Here is a 26,278-nt window from a genome sequence, read left to right on the forward strand (position 1 = left end):
CACTTGCTAAACAGTCCAATGGCTCTGACTGTCCCATCTATGCCCTCCAGGGAAAACTGCAAGTTTCCCTACAATGTAAATTTCAGTCATTAAGGAACGTACAGGAATCATGTCATTGAGGAGATTAATCTCTATGCCTCCTTGCCCTGCCTGACTCAGGGCCCTGCTCCCTCCTGTGTGATCACACTTCACATAAGATGGTATCAACCTGATGACCTGTTGCCCAAGGCACAGCTCCACTCAGGAAGATTTATACCCTGTGCTCCATGCAGACTACACTACAACCTGCTCTGGGGAAAGCAGAGGAAGGATAACAAGGAAGGGAAATGAAATGTCTATAAAATGCTCATCCTGGTGCCATTCACAAACAGGCCTCAGAAATGGAACGGATGGAGAAGGATTTATTTAAAATGCCTCCCTCTCCAAGCTGCTCACAAAAGGCTGGATTTGCAAGGATCTGAGAGTCAAGAATTCCCTTCCAGCCATGGAGATTTTGACCTGGGCTCAAGGAGATCCCAGGATGCTTGTTCTTATAGAATGAGCACCTGAAAACTCAGAGAGGCCAGAAACTGCACTGGAAGCCAGGATACCTGGCTTCTACCAGTATCTCATGTATTAGTACTATGTTGCCCTGGGCCTCAGTTTCTCCTTTTGTAAATGAGAAGGTTAGAACTAGACAGTCACTCCCAGCACAGTCTGCAGAGGGACCACTTTGTTCTGCTCTGGTCCAGTGTTAGTAAGACTTTCTATACGTACAAATCTGTGAGATCATTTACACATCCCAAAACATGTCCAGCCACACCATGAGCTTTTTGTGCTACCTGCACAATAGCTGTAAGGTCCATACCCCCCATACAGACAGTAATCAAAACTGAGACCTAAGTGTCTTGGTTAAGGTCACAAAAAGAATCACTATAGAATTATATCCTATTTACAGTAACCCTGGAGTTTGCACCATTTTTTTCTTATTATCTAAGGCAGACTTATTTAATAGTAATTGAGTTTTGTGTGATTTAAAACAGATGCCCAAGGAAGGTAGACCTTCCTTTAGGAAAAAAATTGGACCCTCTTTTGGCTATTAGATGAGAAGTCTGGTCTGAGAAGGAACAAACTGAAAGAAAAGGGGACTGAGTTGCTACTCACTCAACAGGTGTTCATTGAGTACTTGCTCTGAGTCAGGAACTGCTCACAAACGTGACCAGAAGGGATTAAAAAGCCAGCATTCTGGTTGCAAGGGAGGTAAGAGCAGAGAAGACAATCATAAGACAGTAAACAAGGTACATAAAGGAAATACAGTGTCAGATGACAACGAAGGCAAAAAAGTAAATAAAGGAGAGTAGAATATTAGGAACTTAAGGCCCCCAGCTGAGATTATTTGAGGAAAAGGAGGGACCTGTGGGAGAGAGAGGGAGGACAAGAGACAGCAAAGGTGGGTGAATATGATTAAAGTATATTATATGCAGTGCGTAAAAATGTCATAATGAAACTCCTCCCTCTAATCATTTTTCTTTCAGTACTGGTTTTTGAACCCAGAGCCTCACACATGCTAGGCAAGCCATCAACAACTATTCCCCCAGATATCTTTTTACTTCTTTTAAGTTTTGAGACAGGGTCTTACTGAATTGTCCATGCCGGCTTTGAACTTACTCTGTAACCGAGGGAGGCCTTGAACTCGCAATCCTGGTCTCAGCTTCCTGCAAGTAGTTGAGATTATAGGCCTCAGTCAGCCTGGCTAAAACTCTTATGTTGTACCATTAACAGATACTAATAAAGGATAGGGATGTAGAGTGCTTGCCTAGAATGTGTAAGTCTCTTGTTTCATCCCCAGCACTTCCACAAAACAAATAGTAGCAAAGGTTAATTTTTTTAAAGAAAAAAAAGTAAATCCCTTCACTCACTTTAAAATAAGAAAACAGGCCACAGTCTCAAAGACCAATGAATATAAAACTTGGAGCAGAAAGGAGAAAAGAGGCTTCTGTAAGGAAACAGGGGGGCAAAGTATCTGCAAGATGGAGGAGAATATGGACAACAGAAACCTTCCCTCCTGGGATAAGAAGGGAAGGTTATAATTCTCCCTGTAAAGAGTGTAACACACTCTTCTCCATACCAGGTATCCCTCTGGCATCTCCTCAGGCCTCGGACTAAGGACAGGCAAATCAGGCACTTGCCTGAGGCACAAAGTTCAAGGGGCACCTCAGTCTCAGGAATGGAGCAAAATCATCAGTAGTGATGTCTTACCGAGTCGCACTAGAGTCTGAGGCTAAAGAAGAATCAATAGCACTGTCCCTGCTTTGTGTATGAATGTACTGAAATATCACATTGCACCCTATAAGCACGTACAATTGTGTCAGTTAAATCATTTTAATTTTGTGATAGTTTGCTTAGCATACATTTATGTAATTTTGTTTTTTTTTTTTCATTTTAAAAACCAATTGTATTCAAATATTATTTCACTTAATTATTAAGTTTGGTGTAAATTTTGTGCCTGGGTCTGGGCAGACCCTGCTCCATGTCTTCAGTCAGTTTGAACACACACAACAGCCTCATGCTGGGAGGAAGAGGGGCCACGGCCACAAATGGAGAAGTCACTCAGGGAGAGTGAAGCCCCACTAGCAAGACAGAGAAGGGGAGCAGGATGTTTTCCTGAAATGTGACCTCAAGGCAAGACTGGTAGAGTCTAAGCATTCCTTCCTCTCTGAGAATCTTGGGAAGCTGGGCGCTCTGTAGTGTGAGGGAATCCCATGCTAATCTAGTGGGGTGTTCAACAGAAAGATGATGGCTCACTCTGGAGGGCTTGGCAACATAGGAATGACAGCAGGTTGTTAATGTGTCTCCTTCCAGCTCTGCTGCAAGGATTAAGCAGAGAAGGTGTCCATGGGGAGTTGTGGGAGCAGATCTGTTGGTACCATGGTGTCAGGAATAAACTTCCAGGAACAGCAGCCCTGCAGGGGTGGGGTATAGGTGGCCAATGACTGCCTTTTCTCCACAGGAAAGACAGAGGACATTGTGTCTGCCTGAAAGAAGGGGAGGCCCCTCCATGCCCTTAGAGACTAGGGAACAGGAGGGAAATTTAATGAAAGGGAACATTCTGGAGGGATGAATACCAGCACACCGATGTGCTAAGGGAGCACTCAGGCCCCAAGCCAGTCTTTTTTCTTTACCACAGTTCACTGCTTACCCTCAGTACTGTCTGAACCCCAGCAACAAAACTTCAGATCCATTTGTATGGTCCAAAATCTCATTACTTTTAAAAATAAGATACATCTTGAGCACACACATGCATTTGAGACCTTTTGTAACATGGCTCCTACCTAACTTTCCAGGTTTATCTTTTTTGTATTATTTTTTTAAAGATCAACACTTCATTTGGTACAAAAAGTACAAAAGGAATTTTGATGAGGCTATGTACATTTCAAGATCAAGCTAATTACTGTCCAGGCTTCTCTCTTAAGACTCTCCATATACCGAGAGGGCAGAGCTGGCAAGTTGTGCTGCTGTGGTCTGAATGTGGCCTCAACTATTCATGTTGGAACCCCTTCCCTATAGTGGTAATATGAAGAGGTAAGGACTTGTAGGAGATCACATATCCATAAGGGATTGTGTTCTTATAAAGGGTTAACAGGAGCTCCCTAGCTCTTCTATCATGTAAGGCAGTATCTACAAAGAGCAGGCTCTCATGAAACACTGAATCTGCTGGCATCTTGATCTTGGACATTCTATCCTCCAGAACTAGGAAAATATGCTCTTTTTAATAACAGCCCACTCTAAGGTATTTTGCTACAGCGTTTCCAATACACAAGGTATACACTCAGGCCAAGCCAGAGGCTGCTCATTTTTGTGAGTATTATTTATTAGAACCCAGCCTTACCCATTTGTTGACTGTTGTCTATGATTGCTTCTCACTGTGTAGCATGCTGAGCCTAGTAGTTGTACAACAGCAGAGCTGGAAAGTTGCAACAACATAAACCCCCAGAATATTTACTATCTGAAACTTTACAGTAAAGGTCTGCTGACCCTGGCCTAGTTATGGTTCAAATACACCTCTCCTTGCCTATGTAGCCTTCCCTCTCATCCTACCAGGTCTTTACTTGTTCCTAGGCTAGGGATGCTCTTGTCATTTTGCAAGGACTCGCTCAAATGTTACCTTGTGATGCCTCCTGAATTCCTGTAAAAAAAAATCGCTCACACGTCTTTACAGCCATGCACATTGTTGGAGTGACCACATAATTTATCAGTCACACTGGAATAATTTTCAGAGTGGAAGACAGCGTGGTTACTAATTACACAGGCCCTACAGGTTTCCAGTGAGACCATTCCTGGCAAAGCAGGTCACATGGGCCCTTCTCTCAGTGCCTGTTTCCTTCTGCCTTCTAGGGGTGAACAGATGACAGGGCTAGTCTCATTCAAGAGACAGCATGCTGAAGGGCAAGGAGAGTGTGAGGATTTATTTTGAGTCTCTCTTTGTTACCTAGACTGTTCTCAAACTTGCAATCTTCCTGCCTTACTGTCCTGAGTACTGGGACTACAGGTATGCACAATCTAACTGGCTTTGTGTGGGGGATTTTTGACCTTCACAGTATTGTACAGAAAATGTCATCAATGAATACTTAGTGAAATAAAAGAAAGAAGTGTTCTGGCCCAAAGCTAGGCAGGGCACTTCTTCAACGGGAGCAAGCTGGAATCCAGAGAATGGAAGAGCTACTGGCTGAGTGGAGAGGAGGAGCTTGTAGCTGGTGGTCATCCTGTGTTGGTGCTTGTGTTCTTGTGTCTCCTCACACAGAACTGCAGATTGCTGAGTGCTTGGGACACTCTTGATAATGTCTGGCTTCCTTGAAGCCCCCAGCTTCTTCCCAGCCCTGCCAATCCTTTCTCTCAGAGGCTTACCCTCCTGACATCTGGTCTCATGAAGGCTCAGGCACATCTCCTGCTCTGCAAGATCCCTAAAGGCATCAAAGTGCTGGGCTTAGAATGGCCAAAGTCAGGAGAACTTGACTAGCTGCTTGCTATGTGAGGAAAGAGTCAATTCAAGGATGCCAGTTTATTTGTGTGAGTTCTTAGCTGAGGCTGAATACCGGGTGATGAGAATTTAGATATGTATCTCCCTTCATAAAGCTCCATCCAGCACATTCTATAGACTTCAGCTCACTAAAATAGGAGATAGGAAACAGCTAGGGACAGACGACCCATTTAACATTCTTGGCATCCCCCATCTGTTCTCTACTAACTGGCTAGAGACATCTTTTTGAAGTGCAAATCTTATTCTGCTACACCTCCATCCTTCCTGATCTCAAATACATCACTGGTTTCCTCTTTCTCTTGAGATCAGCCCCCAAATCCTTATGATGCCCATGAAGGTCAGATGCAGGCTGTCCCTGCCTATCTCTTCAAGTCTCATCTAGTTTATTCCTTGTCCTCCAGCTATAAGGCCTTGTCTTTGGTCTTTCAAACAGGATGTACTTCTTCCCACCACAGGGCCTTTGCAGAAGCTATGGCATCTGCCTGGCAGGTGCCCTTTCTTCAGTTGATTAGCTAGTAACAGCTCTCTTTCACATCTCAACTTAGGCCTCACTTTCTTCAGGATGCTCTCACTGACCTCTCATATTTTATAAATTTATTTTGCTATGCTGTATTTCCTAATTCAGTTGGTTAAGTTTGTAATTACACATTCAGTTGTATGAGGCCCATTTTTCTCATTAGGCTGTAATTTCCATGTGGGCCAGGACCCACACTTGTTTTACCCACTTGGAATCCCTAGTAAAATATTAGCAGAGGGACTGATTCTTCAACTGATAGAATCATGGCCTAGGATGCATGAATCCCTGAATTCAATCCCCAGCATGGCATAAACCAGGCTTGGTGACACACATCTGTAATCCAAGCACTTGGGAGATGGAGGCAGAAGGATCAGAAGTTCAAAGTCATCTCAGTTACATAGCCAGGCTAGCCTGTCACCAAAACAAAACAAACAAGCATTAGTGACATGATGAACTCTGAGCTGGGGAGGCCACCTCTGACCTTTTCTCACTGTGTCAAAAATAAGAGCTGGAGATTAAGCCCTCTTTCTCCTCAGCATCTATGTTCAAGTTTCTCTTCTTCCTTCTTAAAAAGCTGTCTGTAGAAGCCTGGTGCACAGAAGGCCACAAAGCAGAGTTTACAGGCCCAGATATTGGTTGTAAACTCACAGGTTAAGACAGGCAAAGAAGTGGACAGACATATGTGAGGGCAAATGGATAACCAATGAAGACGGTAAGCTAGTAGCAACCAGCTGGGACAGTGGTTTCCTCCCTTCAGCCTTCCCACCATGTTCATGGCTCACTGAGAACCCAGAGGAGCCTTTCCTCTCTTAGCCTCCCCTCCCCCTTTCTTCCTGCCGTTGTTTAAATGTTCCCCTCTAAATCTCACGTGAAATGAAATTGCCACTGTGCCAATATTACAAGGTGGGATGTTTAAGAGGTGATTGGGTCATAAGGGCTCTGCTCTCATGACTGGATTCATGCTGTAGTCTTGAGGGTGGGTTGGTTATCATTGGAGCAGATTCCTGCTAAAAATGAGTTTGATTTTTCTCTCTGTCTGGGACATGCTCTCTTGCCCTTCTGTCATGTTGTGATACAGCAAGAAGGCCCTCACTCCAGAAAGACTTCTCGTCCTGCGTGCGCGCACGCACGCGCACGCGCACACACACACACACACACACACACACACACAGAGTTATCCAGTCTGCACTATTCTGTTATATCAGAAAGCAAACTAAGATTTCTCCTTCTTCCCTGCTTTCTCTCCCTCCCTTCTTTCTTTTGCTTACTGTTAAATTAGTATTTTTTTTTTTTTTTACATTTCTACATCTTGCTCCCACTCCAATGCAAGCCTCTTGAAGACAGGGACTGTGCATTCCATGCCTTTGAAATCCCCACAGCTCTGGGTACCAGGTAGAGTATATGATAAAGATTATAGATTTTTGGTCTTGTTCAAAGGGTATCAAGTGTGAGTGTGCCTTCCTGAGGTATGGAGCCAGAGAGTAGCTTTAAGCCCTGGGTAAGGTGTAGCACCCAGAGGTCACAGGGCACAGCTGCTCCAACTGTGCAGAAAGATCCCCCTCTTGGGCCCTACACTAAGGCCCTCTAAGCCCAGCCCACCAGAGTACCAAGATACAGCTGGCTCCTTTGTTGGTTCATATGAAGTGGGAAGCAGGTAGGTTCACCTTGTCAAGTCTGAGGGGAGAGAGAGAGAGAGAGAGAGAGAGAGAGAGAGAGAGAGAGAGAGGGAGAGAGAGAGAGAGAGAGAGAGAGAGAGAGAGAGAGAATGAATCTGTAGCCCCTCCGTTCACAGCACCAGGGTAGCTCGGCAGCTGTGCCCCAGGGTGGAGCTGAGCAGAAAGTCCCTATCAGCCTGCAGCCAGCATAAAACAAAACAGCTGTCACCTGACTGGTGCCAAATCCATGTACCACAAGGAGACCTCTCCATGTTGGGCCAATAAATAACAAAGAATCCATTGCCCTAAGTAGGTACTCCAGGCTGCCTGCCATCAAGATAGTGGAGCGGCCCACCAGGTCAGGAGCACAGGGATTAATAATGCATCAATTTTAATGCAGGGAGAGGATTTTTTTCTGCTTCACAAACAGCAAAGTGAATGTTTGAGCATCCCAGCAGGGGGTTAATGAGGACTCTGATTAGTTATTCGGGTTTCTCCACACTGCCTCCATCCATCCTGCTATGGAGGAAGACAGGAAGGCATTAGGGAGGGGAGGGCTGCTGTGCAGAGGGGCTCTGATATGATGATGGCCTTGGCCATGTCTCTGAGCAGGTTTCAGCTGAGAGCCGAAGGCACATCTCTACCAATCTCCCACCACACATGTGCACACATCAGAACACACACACACACACACACACACACACACACACACACTGTGGTAGAACCAAGAGCTTGGAAGGACTCTTGGAGATGACCTGGTCCAGTGCTCTGTTTGGAAGACCAGACAGGCATGACTCTGGGAGGGCCTCCAGGGGAGCAGTGACAGCTCCCCGACCCCCCAGGACCCAGCCTTCTTGGGGTTTGCTGTTGCCTCCAGTTCTCTCTCAACACTCCCTCTTCTCCAAACCCAAGGGAATATTCTGTATTTCCTTCAAGGAGGGCACAGATCAGGGATAAGCCAGAGTCCAACTAGGGATGTCTGTGGAGTGGGAATCAAGAGGTATTCTCACTGGAAAAATCTCTGCCCTCTGGCCCAGGTGAGTTGCTTGACACAGGGTAGGGCAGGGAAGGAAGCAGTAGGGACAGAGGGGCTTCTGTGATGATTCCTGAAAGGGGGTGGCTCTTGGCAGCACCCCCAGTGCTGGTGCTCTGCCTTTTTGGTTCCCAACTATAAGCATCTAACCTAGCTCTGGGCTGTTGTCATCAGGCCTTCTGCAACAACCTTCTTCCCCTCCTACTAACTCTAGTGTGTGGGTAGATCCTGCTCATCTGGCCCCCAACATACAAGGCATAAGAAAGGGGAGAGGGCAGGGAAAGGCCATTTGGATTCAAACTCCAAGTCTTTCTCACATTATGACACAAATGGATTTCTGAGAACAAGCTCCCCCCCCATACCCACCCACCCAAGCTCACAGCCAATCAGCTTCAGCCAGAATCTAGTGTCAGATCTGAGTCAGCTGTGATGACACCACAACCAAGTGACATCACAGTGAGGACACATTCCTAATGGTGTTCTGAGATAATCTCGGTGTCACCAAAGTCCCCCAGATGTCTTCCTTTGGAGGCTGCTGAGGTCCTGACCGTTAAACCAATACCAAATTCTCGGACTACATGCGGAGGCCATTTTATCAAGCCCAGAAGGTCAGGGCCAGTCTCTTCTTCACATACTCAGGCTCCTTTAATCCTGAGTCCTCTAGGAGATGTACGAACCATGCTGGTTCCAGGGGCTCCACTGTTGCTTCAGAGCAATGACAGCACCTCCTGAAGGTCTCCATGTGCAAGTTGTTGTGCTCAGCACCTCAGACACTTGGATGTCAGTGGCCCTGACTTTTCCTTGAGACAAGTACTTGGAACACAGCTTCACTTTAGCCCAGTGCTGTGCAATGGAACTTTCTGCAGTGATGGGAAAGCTCCATCTGTTCTTGCCAATGCTGTAGATTGATATGGCTTTGGTGTGACCCAAGTCATTGAATTTTTTACTTCTATTTAAATATATATGTGACTGGCAGCTCCCACATTAGCCCAGATTTAGAGGATCATGCTGGTAACATGCTTAGTGTCACACAGTTGTTAAAGGGCATGGCCAGAATTTAAACCAAGTGTGTCCCTTGGGATCACCTTTTCCCCTGAGGCTGCCCTTGAGGCACCATCACCAAATGTGTGAAGACACTAAGGAAAGGACATGAAGCACAACTGTCTAACACTAGGTCTATGCTATGGGAGGTCTTGGCATGGGAAGTCTTGAGATGGGAGGTCTTGAGACGGGAGGTCTTGAGATGGAAGGATGCCTCCATAGGACTAAGACTCAGTCTGTACGTAAGGTACTTCTAACTCAGTTGGAAGGAAAAATAAATTCTACCTGCTACAGAGGATTGCAGATAAAAATCCCAATGCTATAGGATTCTACCTGAATCTTCCACAGCACTTCACCCCCCCCCCCAACTGGACCACACTTCCACCTCCACTACCACCATCCTGCCTTCCCAAGCTGTATTTGATTCTCTGTGTTCCTCACTTTGGGAGAATGGCACCATTGGCCTTGCAGGTACTTGAGAATAAACTGGAGAATGAACTCAGCCTCTTTCCCTCCCTCTCTCTCCCACTTCAGTGACATACTGACAAGTCTTCCCAAATGTACATTAAATATCTTTTCCTTCTCATCTCACTGTGTGTGCTCCCTAGTGCTCTGTGAACAGTGAAGCACACAAAGCCTGCTGGGGATCAGCACCCTCTGCAGCCTCTCCTTGCCTTCTTCACACCACTATCTGCCCCTGGTCGTCTCTGTAGCTCTTTGCATCTGCTGTTCTCCCCCTCCTGGAAGCCCCCTTTCTACCTCAGCATTCAATTCAGATTATCTTTTTCCTGGGAGCTTTGCTTGATCCCCCTTACCTCTAACAGCAGGTAGCCTCTACCCTTTCTCTCCATGGCTCCAGGCACCTGGATGATGCTGCCAGCCCCACTGAGTTGCAATGACTGACTGGCATGTGTGTCTTCCCTCTCCAATGATAGAGAGGGACTTCCTTGGTGGTTTGGATTACCTTGTGCTTAGAGTCACTTCAGTGTGTGACACAGGTAGGAGATAGGGAGGGTACAGGTGTGTCTTCACACTGTCATCTGTGCAGCTCAACTACCTTCTGACTTGCCCTCCTTCACCCCATGCACACCCCCTTTCTCTGCATGGAGTGGCTTGCAGGGAGGTGCTGAGAAGCATTCCTGATTTACCTCACAGCCTGTTCCCCTGAGGCACAGCAGGAGAACTTCCTACAGAACCTGGCACAGCTGCTCAGCATGAACTCTGACAGCTCATCTCAAAACAGCCTGGTACAGCTCCAACCCAAATGGATTTGGTCTGTGACCTCCAAACTGGCCTCTCCCTTTACCACTGCCCTTCCCAATCCTGATAACCACCAGGCACTTTATAAAGGGTAACTATCAGGCACTGGTCATAGGAAACTTTGCTTCTAAAGGCATTTACTGCGTGGCACCCAGGCCTTACTACAGGTTGTATCTTTGAGGATATGAACAGTGCCTTCCTCATGTCCTGTCATCTTTGATCTTCACTCTCCTACCTGCACCTAGAGGGGAAGTTAGGTACTGTCATGTATATTACAGATGACCAAAGAAATTAAGTAACCCATCTTATCTAAACTGTTTGAATCTCAATTCAGATTTAGACCTTTTGATTCTAAGCTTAGTTTACTGGAGGGGAATGGGGTCAAAAATCTTTAAACTGGGTGTGGTGGTGCATGTCTTTAATCCCAGGACTTGGGAGGCAGAGGCAGGTGGATTGCTTTGAGATCAAGGCCAACCTGGTCTACATAGTGAGTTCCATGCCATCTGCCTGACCCTGTCTCAAAAGCAAAAACAAACAACAAAAAACAAACAAAAATCTTTTTTAAAAAAAAATTTAAGCCAGGCATGGTGCTACAAACCTATAATCCTCAAAGTCAGGAAACTGAGGCAGGAGGAAGAGCTCAAGGCCTGGGTTGTATAGCAAGACCCTACTTGGAAGGAAGGAAGGGAGAGAGGGAGGGAGAGAAGGAAGGAGGGAGGGAGGGAGGAAGGAAGGAAGGAAAAAGGAAGGGGAAAAAGGAAAAAAAATCTGTAAAAATGCCTTTGTGAGTCTTTTGTTTTGTTTTCTGTTTTGAGACAGAGTCTTGCTAGACAGCCCAAGCTGGCCTTGAATTCTCAGATATGCATCACTACATGTAGCTAAAAGAGGTTTTTATTAAAGATTATAGAAGAAATGCAGGTTTAGAGGAGGAACTGATGGACTTATTTGAAGACATGTGCTCAGAGTTTCAATGGAACCTTGGGTAGAGCAGAAAGCTTGACCTAGTGGTTAGGGCTATTCTACTCTTGAGTTCACCGTACCATCTAGTCACGCAGTTGTCCAATGTTCCCTAGCACTATTGTTCTTCTTTACCTTTTGCCTCCCCCTAAGGAATTTATACCCTTCTCTGCATCTCTAACTTCTGCTGCTTGAGCCAGACTTCCATCACCACTTCACATGTGCTTCCTTCTGATTCTTCCCTGTCTTCAGAGCGGACATGGTCTCTTTTCCCTCTGGGTTCTCATAGCACTCACATCTTTCAGGATTCTGTCTCGTTCTACCTAGGGCAATAGCAATTTGTGTGTCTGTTCCCTCTAGGGCAGGGACAAATCTGGTTCACATAGTGTCACTCACAGTTTGTAGTATTATATGCCTTGGGCAGAAGAGCTGATCAAAAATTATTGGTGGGTGGAATTTCATTGCTGACTGTGTCTCTGGGTGGGGGCTGGTAAAGAGTGTAAAGATTAGCCTATATCTTTTTAGTAGTACATGTAAAATGTAGGGGGAGGTATCACACCTTTGTCTCAATCTTCATCTTCAACTCTGAGCTTTATGGTAATTTAAAAGCATATGTACAAAACATGCAAGGAGGGTCCTATAAATAAAAGCAATATAAAAAGAGTTCCTGGAACCCGTTGGAAGTGCAGCAGGGAAGCAAAAGATTGGAATGAACTGGAGTCTGAAAACGTCCCCCAATCCCCACATCCTCCCCACACATAGTCCCTTACTCTCTTTTCCCTTAGAAAGCAAAACGTTTAAAGCTAAACGAAAAGAAACACAAGAGTTTGAGGTTGCCTTATCTGGGGCAGACATAGGAGATTGCTAGATAACAGAAGGAAAGCATGAGATTTAACTCGCACTTTGCTTTGTGGTATTCAAGGACAACAATCATCAAACAGATGATTTTAAGAGTTCAAGTTTGAGACAGGTGAGATGGTAAACTATATATCACAGCTTTAAACAAACTCAAGGCTGAAGGTAGCAGCAACTTGCATCTTAGTGTAGGAAGAGCTTAAAGGTAGGACTGGAGAGTCACTGTTAGCTGTAAACTGTTAAAAACGAGTCATGTTTGGAGACAGAAATAGGTGAACGTTCTATTTTCACAATGTAGCAAACATCAGATTCTGGAGGCTACCTAACGTGTTTGGCATTAATTGCTAACAAAAATTCTAAACTGTATTGCTTGCAAAAAAAGGGTGACCAAGGGCCCCAGTAACTTCACTTAAAAACAAGTATGTCGAACTAACTTTATTTTCATTAAAAACACACCAGAGAGAAAAGGGGGGGGGTGTATTTCTAGGTTGGTAGATAAAGAAAATACTGGGGGTTATGGAGATGAATAATGGGCAAAGCACTTACCACACAAGTATGAGCACTTCAGTTCAGATCCCCAGAACCCACATACAGTTGGATGCAGTTGTATGTGTCTATAATCTCAGAACTCCTACACAAGATGCACAATGGAGACAGGAGGCTCCCTGGGAGCTGGCCTGGTATATGCGGTGGTGACAAGAAAGCCTGCCTCAAACAAGGTGGAAGGTGAACACTAACTAACATTCAAAGTTGTCCTCTGACCTCCACACAAATGAAATGATATGTGTGCCCCTAATCTTTCTTTCTCTCTCTCTCTCTCTCTCTCTCTCTCTCTCTCTCTCCCCTCTCTCACACATATACACACACAAAAATTATGTATACACACAAGCTTTTGTTTAAAAAAAAAGGGGACTATCTTGATTTCAACAAGAAATAAAAAAGTTTTCAATGCTGTCCTTCTGGATGGAGGGAGGAAGCAAGGTGGATGGGAGGGCAGGCAAATGAGTCTTTAGCCAGCAGAGTGATTATCACCCTCTGGTACTGAGGTGTAGGCTTCAGTCTGAGGGAGATTTTTCTTGTTGAAGCAGCCAGCTCTGCACTGTGGAACAGGGATCAGTACAACATAGTAGAAGTAAGCTTAGCATTCATTCACTGGAAGGAGTAGTTAATGTGTTTAGAGAGAGAGAAAAAAAAAACTATTGAGAAAGAGCTTATGAGGCAAGGATGACAGAGAGAAAGCAGGGAGATGATGCTGAGCAGAGAAGAACATGAATTTACATTGTTAGAATAAAATGCAAAGTGCACAAGTGAGGAGATGCAGCATTTCATGTGAAAAAAAATTAAGTATGACTGAAAATTCAACAGGTGCCAGTTGAACAATGGTTGGGATGTGCTTGCCACGAAGAAAGAGAAAAAAGAAAGTATTTGTAATCTTAGGCAACATGACTCCACGGCTGGTATTGGTAGACAAAGAAGTCCATTGTTCAGACTCAGGCGGGACATGAATTTATTTTTGAGTGTCCAAAATAAATGCATATAATTAAATTTATTTCTAATGGTTCATGATAACACAAAATACATATGTTTATGGGGTACCGTATGATGTTTCAATACATGTATACTTTGTATAAAATTTTTAATTATTTTTATTTTATGCTTATGAGTATATTGCCTGCATGTGTATAAGTACACCCATGTCATGTAATGCTGTGAGTCAGAAGAGGGTGTTGGATCCTCTGGAACTGGAGTTACAGACAGCTGTTAGCTGCCATGTGGGTGCTGGGAATTGAACCAGGGCTCTCTGCAAGAACAGTTGGTGCTCTTAACCGCTGAGTCATCTCTACAGCCCCCAAAGATGTGTGGCCCTAGCTGGTCTCTAACTTCAGATCCCTTTGCCTCTTCAGCATATCCTACTGGCATGTGCCACCACTACCAGCTGCATAATATTTAATTCAGGTTAAGCATATCTGTCTCCCCAAGTATTTATCATTTTTATGATATGAAAATCCAAAATCCCATCTACTAGTTTTTTTTTTTTTTGAAATGCAGAGTACAATACCATTGGTATAGTTGCCCTACTATGCAACAGCACACCAGAGCATCTTACTATAACTTAGCACCCATTCATCCTCACATGAAGAAACACGGTTACATTACAAGAGGAACACTGATGGAATAGAGCACATCTGTGGAGGAATTCTGGGATGATGGAGGAAGGAACATTCTGGGGGACTAAAAGTTCTTGGGATGGGCAAGCCTGCCACTTTTGGTATTTGAAGAACTATTGTGTAGAGATGGTTGGGCTTCCACCATGCTGCCCAGGGAGTAGGTCTAGGACAGAAGGGTGGGAGTGACAGAGAGACAAATGTCCCCTCTGTGTGAGGGAGTTCCACCAGTGAGAATTGCCCTAGAATGTAGGAGCTGCCTTCACCAGGAATCATTAGGAAGAGGATGAAAGCTGCCCATTGCAGAGCCTCCACAGTATGACAGGTTAAAGCAGTTGACCTCCAAGGCCCCTTCCAGCTCCAGGACATTATGAGACCCCTGACTGAGCAAGATGTTTCTGATTGGGGCACAGCTTCCCCTGAGTCCTGTGAATATATTGCAGAGGTTGCCATTCTCCTCACTGGCATCATAAATCTCATCTGACATTCTGGGGAAATGCTCTTGGGAGAGATTGTGGTGACCATGACATGTGGCATTTGTAAAAGAGCCAACATTTTCCCTCATGCTCTTCACAGGGGTACCCCGACCCCCGACATTTCTGGAGGAATTCGGCTCCCTCTTAATCTTCTGTGTCTAGGCTAAGCACAAGCCACACAGCTGACCCTCGTGATCCAGCAGAACATCCACCGGGGGCACCTAAGGAAAACCTTCTCCTGGCAAAAGGCCTTTCAGGGCCAAACGCTGGACACCCACTGAAACAATTAAGAGCTGTTTCCAGTCATTTCTATGCTTTTGCCCGTACTGTTTCTCTATCTCAAATATACTTTCCCCCTTGGGTGCTTTTTTGGGTCTTTCTCATCCCCCCAGGCCCATATCCTTGGTGATAGCTTTTATATGAAAAACTCATTGGGTTCTGCCTTCCACTATGTGAGGTGTATCTGAGCTTTCAGTGTTTCCTCCACCAGAGAGCAAGCTCTTTGAGGGTGGAAAAGGGTTCTTTTGCTTTCTATTAGCCTTGCATATTAGAGACAAGATGGCAGCCAAGTCAGGGTTCTGCCCTCTGGTTAGACATAAATACCTCTAGCCCTTTTCTTCCTGGAACGTGAACACAGAGAAAATTCCTAATGTCCATTCAGGTGCACAGTCTTCTAATTTTGACCAATAAATCCTGTAAAGTATTTTCTCATATACTGTCTGCTTTCATTTATGGATCTTGATTACTTCGTTTTGTTTTGAGACAGAGTCTCATGTCATGCAAACAGGACTAGAACTTACTGTGTAGCTGAAGATGGCCTTGAACTTCAGATTTTTCTGCCTCCACCTCCCAAGTGCTGGGATTACAGGTGGATGCCACCTTCTCCAGTTAGTCTGAATCCTTTTGTGTTCTCATTCAATTATCCATCCATCCATCCATCCATCCATCCATCCTTCTGTCCATCCATTTAGCCCTCTACCTTATTTCCAATCAACATTTATTGAATATCTTTTTTATATTAGGTCATCAAATGACAAGGATATGCACAATGCTCCCATCTAAAAGATGACACAGTGGTGATAGGAGTCAAGAACATGAAAAATAATAATGTGTGCTTCATTTGGAATGTCTGTAGTGATTAGGAAGCTAGAAAGGGCTTATGCGGGGGAGAGGCTTTAAGGGGTGTGGGGATTATAGAACACATGTGCTAAGAAAGTAGAGAAGGGAAAATACTGGGGGTTAAGAAGGAGTGGGTGTGGATTAACTAAAGCTAAGAATGTATGAAAAACTGTTATGGAAAGCCACTACTTTATAAGGTAATTTAAAAACAAAAGACGAGTACATTGCACAGATGGACAATAGTTCTCTGAGAAGACATGCTTTATTAAATGAAAATATCAGTGCCAGGTGTGGGATACCTCTCTATGAGTATAATGGCCAGGGAGATGTCAGAAGCCCCCCCCAGAATGACACAGGATACTGCCATTGCTCTTGGTTGTTCACCAGAACTAGACGGTAAGGCACTATGACTGAAGACACAACACATTCGGTTGCAGGACCTACAGAAATCAAGGTGGAACTGACCTGAAAACTTCGTCCCTCTGGCTAACTTTCACAGTGCCAGAAGGTGCTGCGCAGGCTGCTGGAGTAGAAAAATCATCAATAGCATTACCCAGCAGTGAGCCCTGCATGCCACAAAACTGACTTAGGCAAGATGTGCCCACTGGTACAATAGTGGCACAAAGGTTATAGAGATAACCAACTGCTTTCTGATTGAATTGGAGGCCTGCTCCACAGGAAGGCATTCATGCCTGGTACTGTAAACCTGGTCAAAAGCCCATGGCTCCAGAGGTCATAGGCCCAAGGAGGGACCCCACTACTGTTGTTTTACTAAATGGACATGTTGTCAATCTGTCTTCTAAATACTTATGTTTATATTCATAGATTAGTGCTGCTCTTAATCTTGGCCAGAGAAGCTTCTTTTTGCAGTGGGCAGTTGCTAATGCAGAGACCTTTTACTGGTCAAAGGACTAAAAATAAGTGACTCTTGAGTGCTCAGCCCTAAATGGGTTGATAAATCTTTATTAACCCTTCCAGCCTCAAGGCTCAAGCAGGGAGTGGAAAGAATATAAGAGCTGGAGGATGGGGAGGAGTGATGTGAAATGCTGTCTTCTGGATGTGATGTGACCACTGCACTGGTGAACTCATATCAACTATCAACTGAGGCTACCTGCACAAAATCAAGTCAACAAGATCAGTCAACATTCCAGCAAGCAGCACATTGAACTTAGAGGGTTCAAAAAAGGTGGGGAGGAGGACATGAACGTAGGAAGGGAACTTGTTGGTGGGTATCTGAGGTATGTGAGGGGAGAGTTAGGGGTAGTTATGATCAAGATACATTGTATACATGTATGAAATTGTTAATGAATAAATAAAAGATATTCTAAAGATAAAAATAATAATTAAAGTACAAAGTGCTAAGTGCCGAAGCAGAGATGAATGTAAAGTGTGCTGGGCACACAGGGAGGCAAGAATGGGGAGGAGGATACTGGTGAACTACCAAAGCCCTCATCACCCCATCAGTCCTACCTATGACCATGAGGTCTTGAATCCTTTCCCTTGGCACGTTCTCCCAATGTAGCCATGAAGAAAGACAGGGTTTTTGTGAGATGGAAACAGGAGGCAGGGGAGCCTGTGCATGGATGTGGAATGAGCCCCAGGTCCCTCTGTAGCCATGCCAGGGTCTTGGAGGTCCAGAGCCTGCATTTCCAAGCTGCTCGCCTCTTCCCTGCCCCCACTGTAGCAGCACACTCGGTAAGTCATTTATTCCTCCATAACATTTGCTCGAAGGAACGTTACTGCTGAATTATAGCTGGGCCCATTATCTCACAATAACTGTCTTGGAAATGTTAATGTTAATGCATGGATCATGCAGAATGCCACATTAGGGGTTTTATGGTGGACATAACATTTTTATGAACTTTTTCTCTGGTAGCACCAGCCTTTGATGGAAAGAAAGAGAAAAAAAGAAAGAAAGTATGATAAGGGAGAAAGAAAAGACAGCCTAGGAGAAGCAGTCTGGGAGCAGAAGTGGCATTCGATAGCCTCAAGGCTGGTGCTTGGAGTACTACCCCCACCCCAGCCCCAGGGCAGGATTGTCCTGGCAGGGCTCCAGTGTGTGTGGGTGTGTGAGGGGGTGAATATCTTTAGCGTTAGGTATTTGTGAGCAGGGAACAACCAGCCAAATTGGCAACTGGTGGGAAACAGGGTCTGCTGGGCAGACCCATAAAACTTATCAGCTTTTCAGCCACCTGCCGCTGGCTGGGCATTTGGTGCCAGGGCAAACTGAGGGGTGATGAGAAGGAGTGCAGGAAGCTTGATGGCATGGCCACGACACCTCTTGAGTGAGAGGAGAGGTCCCTAGCAGAGCCACTTTGGGGTTTACCTTGGGGAGTGATGGCTAATGGCTTAAGGAGATTTTAATTTCTGCCATTAAAGAAAAAAAAAGGAAAAACACAATCTTGAGAATGGCAGTATTTTACACCTGGCTTTTAAAAAGAACCGATAAAGACAGTGTTTAGCATTTTATATCCTTGCTAAAAAATAACGATCTTTGGTACTCATCTCAGACATATTTTAAGTGAGCTTGTGTCTCCAACCTCAAGAATATATTCTTTCAGGAAGCTGGATTTATAGCTCTGTTCTTTACCTGCCCTGGGCTCCAATTTAAGTCTCATAACCACAGAATTTCGGTCAGCTTGTCTCTTTTCCCCTATCCTTCTACATTTCCAGTTGCCCCCCAGTGCTGTGACTGCCATTTTTCTTCCAAGACAGGATGCTGTTTAGCTCCTGACCCTGCATGACACTTGGTTATAGCCATTCCTTTGAGCACATTAGGTTGTGGGTGGCAGTGCTGCTCAGTGGCTCCTTTCCTGCTGTGCCTGGGCGGTGGGGAGCTTCAAGAGCTAGCCACCATCCAGACTATGATGGCCTCTGACCTGGGACAAGGGGAGCGGGTCCAGAGGATGTGGTCTCTGAAGGGCAAAGAGCACAGAGTTGATAGAGCCTGGCTCTTTCTGAGAACATACCAGTGGACCGGACCTGCTGGAAGGTCTAAACCAACACCTCATTCAGGTAGGCTTCTTTTCATCTTCAAGGCAAGGTGAGTGTGACCAGATGGTTCAGATCCAGACTCTACCATTTACTAGCTTAGAGAACCTGAGCATTCTTACTAGGAAATCTTGACGTTTTCATATCGAGCAGAAATTAAAATACTGCAAGGTTGCAGGGAGTAGTGGGACATGCCTTTAATCCCAATACTTGGGAGGCAAAGGCAGGCAGACATTTGTGAGATCAAGGTCATCCTGGTCTACATAGAGGGTTCCAGGCCAGCTGGGACTATAGGGAGAGCCTGTCTCAAAAACAAAAAAACAAACAAACAACAACGACAATAACAACAACAACAACAACAACAACAACAACAAAAAACCCAAGATACTGCCAGGTGGAGGTTGTGCATTCCTATCCAAAAGTCCAAAAAAGCACTCAAAAATCCCAACTTTCTGAGCACCCACAAGTGGAAAATTCCACAGCTGATGTGACAGGTTGCAGTCAAAATGCAGGTCAAACTACAGATATTGTATGACATTATCTTCACTGTATGTGAGTAAGACACACATGAAACATAGCAGAATTTCATGTCTAAAGGGCGCCTGGTTCACTCAGGAAAGTACTTGCCTGAGCCAGCATGACGACCTGAGTTTGGATCCTTAGCACCCACATAAAAAGACAGGTGTGAGAGCCCATGCCTGTAATCCTAGCACTGGGGAGGCAGAGATAGGATCCCCAGAGCTCGCTGGTCATGTGGTCTAGTCAAATCTATGATCTTCAGGTTCAATGAGAGACTTGGTCTCAAAAAGTAAGATGGAGAGGGATAGAAGGCATCTAAAATGGAGTTCTGGCCTCTATCTGTATGTACACATGCATGTGCATACACACATACATACACATGTATACACCACACAAAGAAATTGTGTTTAGACTTGGATTTTAACTCTAAGATATTTCTGTGTATATGCAAATACTAAAAGGGAGAGAGAGAAAAAAAAACTTAAAACTGGAAACATTTCTGGTTCTAAGCATTTCAGATAAGCAATCCTCAGCTTACAGGCTGATTTCACAAGAGTAACATGCCATCCTACACTGTCAGCAATTTATGTAGTATGTTCACTGTATGATACACTACCCTACTACCCTGGAATGTCAACTCCATGTGGACAGGGATCTTATTCCCTTCACAGATAGAGTGCTAATACCTAGGACAGTACTGATTATATATATATGCATGCCCTAGGTAGATCTTAGTGCCTCAATATCTCCACACTCACTCCATGTGACCCCTGGGTATTTGTCCCTGAAGTTTTCCACGGAAGCACATCATGCAGGCTTACGGGACTTTTCAGGCCTCTTGACATAAAATGCTGAGCTGGGGAGACATTCGATGCATTCAAAACCTGCAATGCACATGGAATTTGCTCCAGCCATCATTTCTGTTCCTTCCAATACTAAATTCTGGTGTACCTGGGCCAGGCACCAGCCTAGAGCCTGCCTTTCTAAACACCCCCTCCTGGGCCTCCCAGGCTGCTCCCCTCCTTCCTGGGCTGCCACGTGCAGGCTCCTGGGGACCCCCTGCCATATGTTCCATTCCAGCTCTAAACTGCATGTTAATTGTTCTGAACGAACTGCTCCAGCTGGAAAAGCAGGCAGGCCTATTACAGACCTTAAGATAACACCCAGCTTCCCGTAAGCCAGGGGGTTTCCAGCAAAGGAGACTGGAAAGTCTTCCTTTCAGGGCCAGAGCTGATTCAGACAGACCCCTGGGGCTGGGACTGCCACCTAGACCCAAGTATACCCATTTTAAAGCCTCTACACTTGAACTGACAGCCTCCTCTCTCCAGGATTAGCCACTGCAGCTCCTTCCGGTGGAGGGCTTTTGTCAACCAGATCCCTTGCTGTTTCTAGATTCCAGAAACATTCCTGCATTCTCAAAGAAAGAAGCCCTTTAGGATTTCCGGGTACTGTGCTGTGCCCCAGTCACTTTCTTTTTGCTCACTGGGTCTTCTGCATCTGTATGGGGAAAGGGAGGAATGAGGATGATGGAGGAAAGGGTCTTGCAGTAGGCAGAAAATAAGTATTCTGTTTGCTTTGCCTACATAAGAAAGTCAGGCAGTCTTACTTTAGAATGATGTCTTTTTTGTTTTCCTAAAAATAATTTTATTTCTTCTTAGTGTTGTGTGTATAGTGGTGTGTGCTGTGTATACTATAGCATATGTGTGGAGGTCAGTGGACAATTTTGTGGAATCAGTGCTCTCATTCTACCTTTATGCACATTCTGGGGATCAAACTCTGATGTTAGGCTTGAGTGGCAAGCACTTTACTCACTGAGCCATATTGTTAGCCCCTGGTTTTTGGTTTTATTTCTTCTTAGTGTTGTGTGTATAGTGGTGTGTGCTGTGTATGCTATAGCATATGTGTGGAGGTCAGTGGACAACTTTGTGGAATCAGTGCTCTCATTCTACCTTTATGCACATTCTGGGGATCAAACTCTGATGTTAGGCTTGAGTGGCAAGCACTTTACTCACTGAGCCATATTGTTAGCCCCTGGTTTTTGTTTTTTTGTTGTTGTTTTTTGAGACAGGATCTTCATGCTTCAGCCTCCTACCTGCAACGCTGTTCCCCGTCTAGGCAGTATCTTTTCTGTATTATTTTCTTAGTGCCTGCCAATCCCTCCTCCAGTTGTATGATATGGACTCAGCTTTGTCCTCCATTTCTGTCCGTATTTCCCCCAAAACAAGAAAACTATTGCAGTGGCAATTTTCTGATGAAGGAGGAGGGCATGTATGATGGTTTCACTGGACCAGGCAATGTGCAGTTGGATTAGGTCATGATTCACAGGGGAAGAGGCTGAGGAAGGGCCCTGGGGGCTCATCCCCCACTTACCCACAGCAGCTCAAGCTGCAGGCAGGGAAAGATGCACCCAGCAAGCTGCATCTTTTTCTAGCCTGGGGTCCTCCTAGGGTTGTGGCAAGGGGTGTCTGGGGCAGTGATCAGAAGCTCTGAGTATGGGCCCTGGTGTAAGCTCTGCCACCAATTAGCTGTGTAACCCCATATCACAACCTGTACCCCATCCACCTATCTATAAAAATGAGGTGATGCAACACTTTCTCTACAGCCCTCTTGGGGTGGCTGGAAGGTCATAAGAAACATAAACGTAGGAAGCTCTGGAAACTGAAAAGCAGAGTGAGCTCAAAAGTAACGGATTTAAGTTGTGTTTCTTTCTAGGGCTTAGGGTCTTTTTTAATCAGCTAGAAGATGCTCAAAGTTATCTATGTAACTAGAAGTTTCTCATCTGGTTCTCAGTAGAAAGAGCTGCTGAGGAAATGCCTGGCTTTCTTCCTGAGGGCTGAACTCTAAAACAGGACCTCTCCCTGTCTAGCTCTAGAGATGGGAACCAAGGATAGAAGACGGGTAAAATTTCTACTGTGTGCAGAGTGAATGGGGGTTCGTGTTGCAGCTGTACCCATGGACTCTATAAAACTTTTTACATCTTAGATACTTCCTGTGTTTTCTGACTTTGCAGGCCCTACTGGGATGATAGACAGAGAGGACATGGAAGAGACAAGACAGAACCACCCTTTGAGATAGGATCCAGCCAGAAGCCTGGCAGCATGACCTATGCCTTCCTCATCAGGTGCTGGGATGTGCAGGAGACTGATGGGTCCTGGTGATGAGGCAGAACTGGAAATAGCAATGTTCCCCAGGCCTGTCTCAGTACCCTCAGCTTCATCACCCCACCAGAACATGGAGTAGTCAGCAGTTCCCTGACAGTCAGCCTTCCTCCAGCCAAGGAGGACGGTGGGGAATGAGCCAGAGGTTGCACTCTCCTATGGAGGACAGCAAGCTCAGTTGAGATACCATATAGCCAAGCGGCTGGTAGGACGGGGGTAGTGGTCAATGGGCATCACAGGTGGAACATCACCTCTCTATCTACTAGCATCAGAAAGTGCTGACAGCTGGTTTCTGATCAGATTTTGCTTCAGTGACTTAGAGGGTGGCTAGGAGTGGGGACAGTGGGATAGTACATGACCAGAACTAACTGAAGACCTCTGCATTTCTCCAGCTCCAACTTCCAGGTCTGGTGATCAAATGTGGCTTTTGGTTTATGTCATCCTTGCCATCCTCTTGACTGCAATGCTTTTGCTTCCTCTCTGCCAGCATAGTGTCTACTCATCCTTCAGGGTCCAGCTTCAGTGTCATCTTCTCTGTGAGAGCTGGCTGGATATCCTCCAGGCAGCAGAGCCACTCCCAGCTCTGGTTTCTCCCGGCAGGCTGAAGACCTGTGTCTAAACTGCCAACACTGCTCTTAGCTCCCCTTCAGACAAGCATCAAGTCCCAAGCTCCTTACAGCACACACTGCTCTCTCCATGCACAGAACTTGCACACACTGGGTCTGCTTAGGAAATGTTGACCCAGAAAGTAATGTATACCTTGCCTGGCTTCAGTCCTACCTGTGAAATCAACACTCGGCAAAGGAGAGCTAGAGAGCTGGCTGGGCCTCCTGAAGCTTGTCCTAGGCAGGCAATCACTGCCCCCAACCCCCACAATGGCCTATCACTGTCTGCCTTATGCCCAAACCCTGAGTCCACCAAATCCAAACTGTTTTCTTATCAACGATGAGACAATAGATGATCTTTTGACATTTCCAGGGTAAGAAACGATAATATATAATAAATTCATATACTTCTGTGTGTTTCTTGGCTCTGGCAGCTAAAATTTCCATCTCTTTATGCAGGAGTCCTGGGGTGCTGAAATCCTTGATAATGCCAAACAATTCAACACTTTATTCTCTCTTTACTCTGTCTACACCACAGAAAAAATATCAACTTGATGCTGTTAGCTGTGGGCAGTGAGATCAGATGCCACTTTCTTCATGCACAAATCTACCCCCTTGGAGGTGAGAGTTTAAAACTCTAAGTTTGATCTGTTCAAGGCAATGGACAGTCTGGTCCTCCTTGCCCCCAGAGTCAATGGACTTCAGGGTCTTGCATACCTGAGGATGTCTGTTTGCCCTTCTGCCTGTTCTGTTCGGTTCTTTCCCAGACAGCTCCAGCAGCAGTGGATGGGTGCCTCTGATCTGAGCTGCAAATATCACTTTCTGAGCTAGTGCCAGCCAGAGGCCCTGGAGGTTACAAAGCTGCTGCCTTCAAGCTCAGACTCTCAACCCGGGGGAGCACATTTCAGCCTGAAACAAGCATGCATCCAGCACTTTCATTTCCTAGAAGAGGAGGCTGGAGACAGAAGCCAAGACTTGCCCAGGGCCACACACTGCGATCTTACTGGTTCTTAAAGCCTCCTCTTCTAATACCTAGCCCAGAAATTTACCTGTATTCGCTTTTGGGTCTTGAACAAATATTAAATGACTATGATATGTCAGGCATTGTGTTCAGGCCCCAGGTAGCTCTCTTTGAGTTGGGGAAACTCAGCTTTCAGGTTTCCCTACAAAGTACAGGGCTCTTGTTTGGATCAGGAGAGGTTCAATGAGGGCAAGCAATACCTGACTTGTGGGCATTTTCAACTCCCTCACCCTTCCTCAGCAGCCACCTCCCTCCCCGAGTCTCCCATTAACACATACTCACCTGCATCCCTGAAACACATTGAGCATATGGAGGCTCTGTTGTACTAATGTGTATTTCCTTATTTTTCCTTTCATAGTGGTTAAGAGTGTGAGTTTAGTTTAAATTTGGTTCTACTATTAGCTGGAAAACTGTGGGAAACTGCTTAGCCTATCTGTGAGTCCATGGCTTCATCTGTAAAATGGGAATGATAATAATAATTAAATAGGATAATACATTGGCATGACAAGCACATGTTTTTTTTTTTAAACACTAGCTGCTGGACCAGTGAGATGTTTCAGTGGTTAAAACCTTGACACTAAACCTAATGACCTGAGTTCAATCCCCAGGACCCACATGGTGGAAGGAGAAAGCTGAGTCCCACAAGTTGTCTTCTGACTGCCACACATGTACTGTGGTACATCCCTCAACAAATAAATAAATGTAATAAAAATTTTAAAACTGTTACTTACTATTGCTATTATTATTATTATTATTATTATTATTATTTGCAGTGTTGGGGCTGGAACTCAGGGCCTTGCTTTTGCTAAGCAAGTGCTCTACCACTGAGCCATACCCCAGCCTGTTATTATTATAATGGGACATGTCCATTGGAGGAATAAAGTGGCCTGGGCAAAGAGCAATCCCCTGTCCAGCTTTGCTTCCTCCAAAGAAGCCATTCCAAACTCAGGGTGTGAGCCACTGACCTTGCTCCATTTTCTGTTCCTATCCCCCACTCCACAAAGCAGTGGGTGGCCTCAGCTCAGAACCAGCTGCCAGTTGTCATGCTGTGTCTCCCCTGGAGAAAGTAGGGTGAACAGCAGTGAATGGTGCCCTTGACCCTGGACAGTCAGTACAGGGCTAGCTGAATGTTGGTCCTTTGTAGAGAATGAGAGTCATCCGTCTCCTGGGCCCATAGCCAGCTCAACTCCAGCATAGCACTGCCACAAAGAAGGCTCAGAAACAAATATAGAGAAGGGAAAAGATCTTCTAGGTTTACACCATAGCTTTTGGGAAACTTGTGGTCACTTTAAGGCCAGAACCTGAGCCTAAGAAGTAGAGAGCTCAGGCAGGAAGATCCTCCTCTCCAGGTGGGGGATAGAGAAGTCAGGACAGTAACTCCAGTCTACTATCAGTGGCAGTTATAAAAAACATACATCATTTAATTGCTCACAACAGTCCTTTGAGGTCAGTATGGTAAGTATTGTTAACTGCATTTAACTGATAACCAAGTTGAGGCCCAAGAATTCTGCATGCCCAAGGTCCTGAGTAGGTGAGGTTGGCAGGATCCAAGCCTTTTCATCCTGATTCCTAACTTTGCATGTACCATCAGTAGTTTACCTGGGGGTGGGATGGGGAGGGGGGTCTTGGTCAGTTCTCTATTTCCCCAGGGAGGAAGCTGAGTGACTCATCCAAACTAGCTCCCTTATTTTGTGCCAAAGAGAGAGGCAATAAAAGCTCTGGCTGTGGCTGAGTTGCTGAAAGAATGCTGACAGCAGTTTCTTATATTCTGACATGATAGCCAATGGCTATCTCAGATGGGGTCTGAGAAAGGGACTGAAGATTAACCTACAGGAATACCACATGGGTTGAAGAGACCACAAGAATGTGTGAAAGGTCAGCAACTGAAA

General features: G+C 45.3%; 1 protein-coding gene across 7 annotated transcripts in view; it reads right to left on the bottom strand.

Moving 5' to 3' along the window:
* Pknox2 (PBX/knotted 1 homeobox 2) overlaps positions 1-26,278 on the bottom strand; it is a 269,298-nt gene that overhangs the window by 107,955 nt on the left and 135,065 nt on the right. Inside the window, exon 1 of one of the 7 annotated variants that reach the window (XM_029564458.1) lies at positions 1,648-1,666. The exons of the other annotated variants lie outside the window; for them this stretch is intronic. The gene's annotated coding sequence lies outside the window, so the exon portion shown is untranslated. Of the gene's footprint in view, positions 1-1,647; positions 1,667-26,278 lie in introns of those variants that run through there. 7 annotated transcript variants of the gene reach the window in all.

Source organism: Nannospalax galili, unplaced genomic scaffold (genome assembly GCF_000622305.1).
Source record: "Nannospalax galili isolate Female #2095 unplaced genomic scaffold, S.galili_v1.0 scaffold690, whole genome shotgun sequence".
NCBI lineage: Eukaryota > Metazoa > Chordata > Mammalia > Rodentia > Spalacidae > Nannospalax > Nannospalax galili.